The sequence below is a fragment of the Sus scrofa genome, chromosome 16 (assembly GCF_000003025.6).
Source record: "Sus scrofa isolate TJ Tabasco breed Duroc chromosome 16, Sscrofa11.1, whole genome shotgun sequence".
In the NCBI taxonomy this organism is placed as follows: domain Eukaryota; kingdom Metazoa; phylum Chordata; class Mammalia; order Artiodactyla; family Suidae; genus Sus; species Sus scrofa.
Genome location: NC_010458.4, coordinates 64,174,464 through 64,182,508, shown reverse-complemented (window position 1 = coordinate 64,182,508; position 8,045 = coordinate 64,174,464).

The window sequence follows — 8,045 nt, the reverse complement described above, 5'->3', positions numbered from 1 at the left end:
TAAGAAAACTGAACACTTAAACCTACTTGTATTGGTCAATAAAGAGCAGGCACTTTCTAAATATAGCTAAAATACAAAAATTAGCAAGACTCGGGAAGCAAAGTTGGATTATTAAAAAACATTTTCTTCCACTAGGTGGTGCCCAAACCAAAGTTTATTAATAAGTTATTCACAATTAAGCAATCCTGGGAGAACATTGTTATTGCTGGCTTAGTGAGATCACATATGCTTGTGTGATTAATACATTCATGTAGTGTGAGAATTTTGCTTTGTCTTTTGTGTCTTAGGGTTTATTGAACAGATCTACCTCTGTATCTCTATGCGGTGTACATGACAGAACCAGGAGATGACAATTCAGGTGCATATTCTAGTGAAATAACAGGTTAGTTTTATGAATATATGTTTCACACTTTCAATTTGTGCCTCCTATAGTGTATTTAATCTAGGGAGTTCCCGTTGTGGCTCAGTGGAGACAAATCTGAATAGTATCCACGAGGACACAGGTTTGATCCCTGGCCTTGCTCAGTGGGTCAAGGATCTGACATTGCTGTGACCTGTAGTGCAGGTCACAGATGCGGCTCGGATCTGGCGTTGCTGTGGCTGTGGTGTAGGCTGGTGGCTACAGCTCAACCCCTAGCTTGGAACCTCCATATGCTGTGGATGCAGCCCTAAAAAGACAAAAAAAAAAAAAAAAGTGTATTTATTTAATCTAAAAACTGCAGAACATCATTAAATTGTTGATTTAAAGGGAAGTTTGGGACCTATCAGCCCCTCAGGTCCTTTATGAAAATCAGTTATTAAATTAATGATATGGTAGGAGTGAGTTTTCAAGGCAAAAATAGACAAGTAGATCATTACCTTAAGGAACTGAAGTCTACTTTATTCGTAGCAAGTAAAATGATCATCTTTTGTGGAGCAGAGGTGGAGCTGGACAGGGACTGGGGAAGAAGGATATGCAAAACAAAGGGAAAATTCAAATTGCTTAGGTTATTGCTTGGTCTTTAAATGATAGTTGATTGCCAAGAATAGTAGTAAAACATATGAATAGTGAATAAACCGGTTGAGGGTTTTTCTCGTCCCAGGCAATCCTCTCTTGAGGAACAGATTGTTAGTTTCCCTGAAAGTATCGATACATCAAGATTTATTAATCTCGGAATTCCTGTTGTGGCACAGCAGAAACAAATCCAACTAGGAACCATGAGGTTTCAGGTTTGATCCCGGGCCTAGATCAGTGGGTTTTAAGGATTCGACATTGCTGTGAGCCATGGTGCAGGTTGCAGATGTGGCTCAGATCTGGCGTTGCCGTGGCCGTGGTGTAGGCTGGTGGCTACAGCTCTGATGAGACCGCTAGCCTGGGAACTGGGAACCTCCATATGCTGTGGGTGCGGCCCTAAAAAGGCAAAAGATTTATTAATCTTATTCAAGTGGTATCTCTAGAGATTAAGTACTTATATATTTGTGTAAGGATATACTAGTTTTGGGAATTGCTTTGGAGAAGTTGGCAGTACATCGATTCCCAACTACCTTTTGGGCCCCTGTTATGTGCTAGACCGTATGCCGGGAGCCAGGTCTCCTGTGATGGAGACGGTGTTAGATGTGATCCCTCCCTCCCTGTGGACAGGGACTGAGCTGTGCATGGACAGAGTGGCAATCTCAGCCCTCTGGGCCTTGCCATTTGCTAAGATATTTCATTTGAAGATTAGAGAACTAGACATAGCAAAGTCAACATATAAAGAGCCTTTCTCACTTTACCCACCACCCGTAGTGAAAAAGTTCTCTGTGCTGTCCAAGAGTGGACCTAGGATGGAGTATCCAGCATGAGGATGTGTGGTGGCCTGAGACAGTGTCAGGGAGAGTACCCAGGAAGATAGATCAAAGGCCCCTTTCTGCTTCTCTGGGGAGTTGCAGTGAGAATATCCCCTTCTAGGCGTTTCATACGTGGGCACCTGAGAACATCCTTTACAGTGTGTTTTGCCTCCCTGCTCTGTATACTGCCACTTCTTCCCCAGTATGTAGTGGGGTTACAGTATAGGCCCTAAGTCTGTGTCTGAACTCTGCCAGGTATTTCCTCAACTCCCAATCCCTAGAACCCTTTCCTCCAATCTTTGGGAATTCATCTCCTGCAGACTGATCCAGAGGCGCTGCATTATAATCAGATCTTTTGGGACATGCACTGCTCTAAGTTTTTGAATTTTTCTTAAAGCAAAAACAAAAAATAAGCCTGAACTTACTCCCCCCACTGGGGGGAATAACGAAGGAACGCTTAAACACTGTTGTATATATTACTCAATTTTTTTGTTTGTTTGTTTATTTTTTGTCTTTTTAGGGTTGCACCCACAGCATATGGAGGTTCCCAGGCTAGGGGTCTAATGGGAGCTGTTGCCACCGGCCTACGCCAGAGCCACAGCAACACCAGATCCGAGCCGGCCAGATCCGAGCCGTGTCTGCAACCCACACCACAGCTCATGGCAACGCCAGATCCCCAGCCCACTGAGTGAGGCCAGGGATGGAACTCGCAACCTCATTGTTCCTAATCGGATTCATTTTTGCTGCACCATGACGGGAACTCCTATATTACTCAATTTTAAGACGATTTACTTAAAAAAAAAAAAATGGGACTACAAATATTCATTTTCCCCCTAAATGGTTCTTTGCTCAAAGAGGAATGGATGCACATCAGTGTTTTGGTGGATTTGATGGTTCTGTTTAATGTTAGACCTAGTGGTTTAAAAGATCTTTGGCGTTTCCGCTGTGGCACAGTGAGTTAAGAATGTGACTGCAGTAGCTCGGGTCTCTGTGGAGGTGCAGGTTTGATCCCTGGCTCAGCGCGGTGAGTCAAAGGATCCAGTGTTGCCACAGCTGTGTTGTAGGTTGAGCTGCTGCTGGGATTCAGTCCCAGTGTTTGGTGGATTTGGTGGCTGTTTAATGTTAGACCTAATAATGGTTTAAAAGATTCTTTGGAGTTCCACCATTAATATGTAAATAAATAAGTAAAGAAGTTAATAAAAGATCCTCACTAGCTACATGTGATTATTTTTATTTTTAAGGGCTATTTTAAGAAATACATATAATTATTAAAGATAATGTATAATCTCACCACCTAAAGGTAAGCACAGTTAACGTTGTGATATACTTCCAGCTTTACTCTCTGTTCATGTGCACTGATGAAGTATCTGTACAAGAATGGCAAGATATGCCTCAGTGGCTCTATGCTTGAATTAGTCTGTGTGTTTATTTTCAGACCCATACAGTTGGAAAGCCTCTGGAAGCAGAGACCATATTTCTTTTTCTTTGGAATTCTTTCCAGGTGCATAGTAGGTCTCTGATTTTGGTGGTTATATGATCAATGTGAGTTAAACTAATAATGTATAAACAAACAAGCCATAAAATATGCACTGTAGTTATGTCATTATTTGAAACATTTACTTCTTTAAATGCTTCCAAATGTAACAAGACTCATGACAATATAATGCATGTATTATTTTCCTTTTCTTTTTGCATCCCTGTGTATTGATTTTTTTCCATCCACCTTTATAGGAGGATATATCGAAATAAAGAAGGTGTTTTCATGAAAGCTTATTGTACAGAAGGTATTTGTAATTCTAGTAATGATGTGATGTTGGATGGTTGAACCACTATTGTTTTATTGTCATGATGTACGAGAGAGATTTTCACCTGTCTCTTAGGTACATTCTGCCTTTAGTGTAGCAGTAAATTGACTCATGTAGTTTACAGATACCTTCACAGGACAGTAATAGAGTGCATAGCACCATATCTAAATGCCATAATTCTTTCTCAAAAATTGATATTCTTGGCATTCTGGGAGCTCAAGACCAGATGATTGTTCTGATTAACAGGACACTGATAGGTATTATACCGATGCCACGGAGCAGTAAATCATCAAAAGCAAAGTGCTCCAATTTGCTTGCTGCCATCCACTTCACTGAGTAACTAACTAAGCAGCCCCACTGTGGGGTGCAGGGGATTTGTTTGGGAGCCCACATCTGTAGGAAGTTTTTCCAGGGCCTCTTCTCAAACAGGGTCCGAGATGGGCCCATATTACTGTTACTCTGTCAGACAGCTGCAGCATACTGAAAAAGTGGTGGGGTGCGCCAGGTGATCCAAGTCAGGGAAGGTCCTTCGGTTTGAACGAGGAGAGGAACTCAGCTGAGTCATGTTTTGGAGCTCGGGCTTGGAGCTGAAACAACGTTGAAAGCACATGCAGAAGCAGCAGGTTGGGGCTTGGCCCTGGTGAATGTGGGGGTCAAGAGACCCAGGTTGGAGATCCAGTCCCACCACTTATGTGGGGTCTAAGGTGAGAAACTTAACCTCTCTGAATTTGTTTTCTATTGTTGCGTAACAAATTACTATTACCAAAACTTGGCCTCAGTCCACCAGTGCCGAAGAGAAAATCGGAGACAGAATTCTGGGTGAAGGAGAAAAAGATAGCTTTATTGCTTTGCCAGGCAAAGGAGGCCACAGCAGGCTAATGCCCTAAAGACTGTGCCCTCTTTTGGGAGAGAATAGGAGGTGCTCTTATAGTTTTGGAGTGGAAAATAAGGCCACAGATAAGGATTTGGGTAGATGAAAGCTTTCATTATTGTTCAGATTTGGTTTTTAGTGGCCCCAGGAATGTTTTTTTTTTTTTTTTTTTTGCTTTTTAGGGCCGTACTCACAGCATATGGAGGTTCCCAGGCTAGGGGTTGAAGCAGGGCTATAGCTGCCAGCCTGCCCCATATCTTATGTGATAACATGGCCTCATGACAACGGTAGATCCTGAACCCACTGAGTGAGGCCAGGGATCGAACCTGCAACCTCATGGTTCCTAGTCGGATTCCCTTCTGCTGCGCCGCTATGGAAGCTCCCCCCGCCCTTTTTTTCTCCTTCTTTCCGGAATGAAGAATATTTCACCAAGTAGAGAACAAATTTGTTGGAGGTTTTAGTTCTGCCAAAGTACTCAAAGATATTGTTACGTATATTCCTTGAGGAGGGACCAGGACCCTGCCCCAAGGCTGCATTGTTGTTTCTTGGTTGCTCCTTCCTTGCCTCTGAATCTCCTCCCTTCCCTGATTTGTAACTGTTTGAACCTGTCATTTGGAACTCAGGGAAGGTCATGGAGGCTGAATGAGGCCTGTTTCCTAAAAAACACTTTTGTGCCCACGAGCCCTACAGGGCCCAGCTCAGTTTCATTACCACAAACTTAGTGGCTTAAAACAATACACATTTAGTTCTTCATGATGTTAGGAGTGTGAGCAAGGCTTATCTGGCTCCTCTGTTCAGGGTCTCATGAAGCTACAACAATGTATCCACCAGGCTGGATTTTATCTAGAAGCTTGATTGGGGGAGAACCTGCTTCTAAACTCATTCAGGTTGTTGGCAGAATTCATTTCCTTGAGACTGTATGACTGAATATATGACTGAAGTCCTCCCACTTTTTGGTGGTTGTCAGCTGCCCTCATGTTCTAGAGGCTTCCTGAAATTCCTTGCCATGTGAGCTTCTCCAGTATGGCTGCTTACCTTATCAAACCTGCAAGGAGAGTCTGTGACTCCAGTCTGCCAAGAAGTTATCTTGTATGACATGAAGTAATCATGGCAGTAACACCCCGTCACGTTTGCCATACTCTCTTAGAATCAAGTGACAGGTCCCTCTTATTCTCGGGAGCAGAGATTACACAAATGTGTTAACACCAGGATGTAGAATCATTGAATTATTTTATGGTCTCTGTGCCACAGTTCCTGTTCCTAATCACTGAAGCTAGTATGAAAATAACCTACTTCGGAGTTCTGTGGCTCACTGGGTTAAGAAACCCAATGTTAGTCTCCATGAGGATGCTGGTTTGATTCCTAGCCTTGCTAAAAGTGGGTTAAGGATAGGGCATTGCAGCAAGCTATGGCATAGGCCTCAGCTGCAGCTCTGATTTGACCACTAGCCCGGGAATATCCATATATTGTAGGTGCGGCCATAAAAAGAAACAGAAAACAACCTGCTTTATAGATTGGTTATATGGATTCAAAATGAGATCACATATAGCGAGTGCTTACCTGGTGCCCAACATATAGTAAGCATTCAATAAATGTCATTGATGATGATGGTGACAAGCATTGGTGATAACCAGTGGATATCCTGATAAATGCTTACAGTCTTGCTAAATCATGGAGACTGTTGTAAGAACTCATTAGAGTATAGAGAATTTCAAGTTTTGAACTTGGGTCTTTCAAAGGATAGCATAAAAGTAGTTGTCTCTGTGATATGGAGAGGAAGGCAATGGCATTATCCAAGACAGTACATAATTCAGGAATAATCTCTAACTTGACTTTTAAATAAAAAGGTTTTTTTTCTTCCTGATTATTTTTGCTTAGGCACATTATTCCATATAACAGAGGAACTCTAATTACTCTAATTTACTTAACTCCCTATTGTTGGACGTTTAGTTTGATTCTATATTATTACCAACAGTGCTGCAGTCAGTAGCCTTCTGCATATATTTGGTGGATTTGTATGTTCTTGTAGGAAGAAGTTATTCAACCATTTATTGAGAGCTTATTATGTATCATATCAGACATTGGGCTAAATGCTGGGTGAATAAAACAGATATGCTACCTTCCCTCATGGAGCATACAGTCCATTAAAGTTTACAGGCATTAAACAAGTAATTCCAAGTATGGAGTGTGTATTATAGGAGGACCTAATATAGTAGGGAGGAGGATGAGTTTGGTGCAGGAGAAGGAACGACAGAATGGCCATGTTCCAGGTCTCGGGTGTGTCCCTGGAACAGGTGCCAAGTGAGGATCCTTGGCTTTGTGCAGGAAAAAAATTCAAGAGGGGATTCAAAGTAAAGTGAAAACAGGTTTATTTAGAGAGATACACATTCCATAGGCAGAATGTGGTCTGTCTCGGAAGGCAAGAGCAGCCCTGGGATGTGGGGTTGTTAGTTTTTATGGGATTAGTAATTTCACATGCTTTTTTTTTAGTGGGAGAAATAATTATTTGGGAGGATTCCAGAATTGGGCCACTGTCCACTTTTGGCCTTTGATGGTTGGCCTTGGAACTCTTACGGAGCCGGTAAGTGTGTTATTTAGCATGCTAATGTGTTGTGATGAGCGTCTAATAAGACTCAAGGTCTCCTGGAAGTCACATCTTCTGCCATCTTGGGCCTGGTTGGTTCTAACTGGTTTTTGCCATATCAACAGCTATGTCATTTTCTTAGTGATTGTGCCTTGCTCCCTTCCTTCATGTCTCAAGGTGAGGTCAGATGCAAGCACTGAAATGCAGCGAAGTTTTGGGGGCCGGTGCAAACAGGTAGGCCATCTCTAGAAAAGGGGCAAAATCTTTTTATCCAGAAATAACAACATTGGAGCCATATTCCTAGTATCATTGAAGTAATCAAAAAAAATGTACAAATTTTGGACCATTAACTCAGAAATATGCTTTTCTTTTCCTTCCTTCCTTCCTTCCTTCCTTCCTTTCTTTCTTTCTTTCTTTCTTTCTTTCTTTCTTTCTTTCTTTCTTTCTTTCTTTCTTTCAGGGCCGCACCTGCGGCATATGGAGGTTCCCAGGCTAGAGGTCCAATTGGAGCTGTAGTTGCCAGCCTACACCAGAACCACAGCAATGCCAGATACAAGCCGCATCTGCAACCTGCACCACAGCTCACAGCAACACCGGATCTTTAACCCACTGAATGAGGCCAGGGATCGAACCTGCTACCTCATGGTTCCTAGCTGGATTCGTTTCCTCTGCGCCACGATAGGAACTACTCTTTCTTTCTTTCTTTTTTTTTTTTTTTAGGGCTACGCTTGTGGAATAAGGAGCTTCCCAGGATAGAGGTCAAATTGGAGCTACAGTTGCCAGCCTACACATAGCGACAGCAACGCAGGATCTGGGCCGAACCTGTGACCTACACCACAGCTCGTGGAACTGCTGAATCCCTAACCCACTGAGTAAGGCCAAGGATAGAACCTGTGTCCTCATGGATTTGTTACCTCTGAGCCACAATAGGACCCCCCACTAATATTCTTCTTCTTTTTTTTTTTTTTTTGTCTTTTTG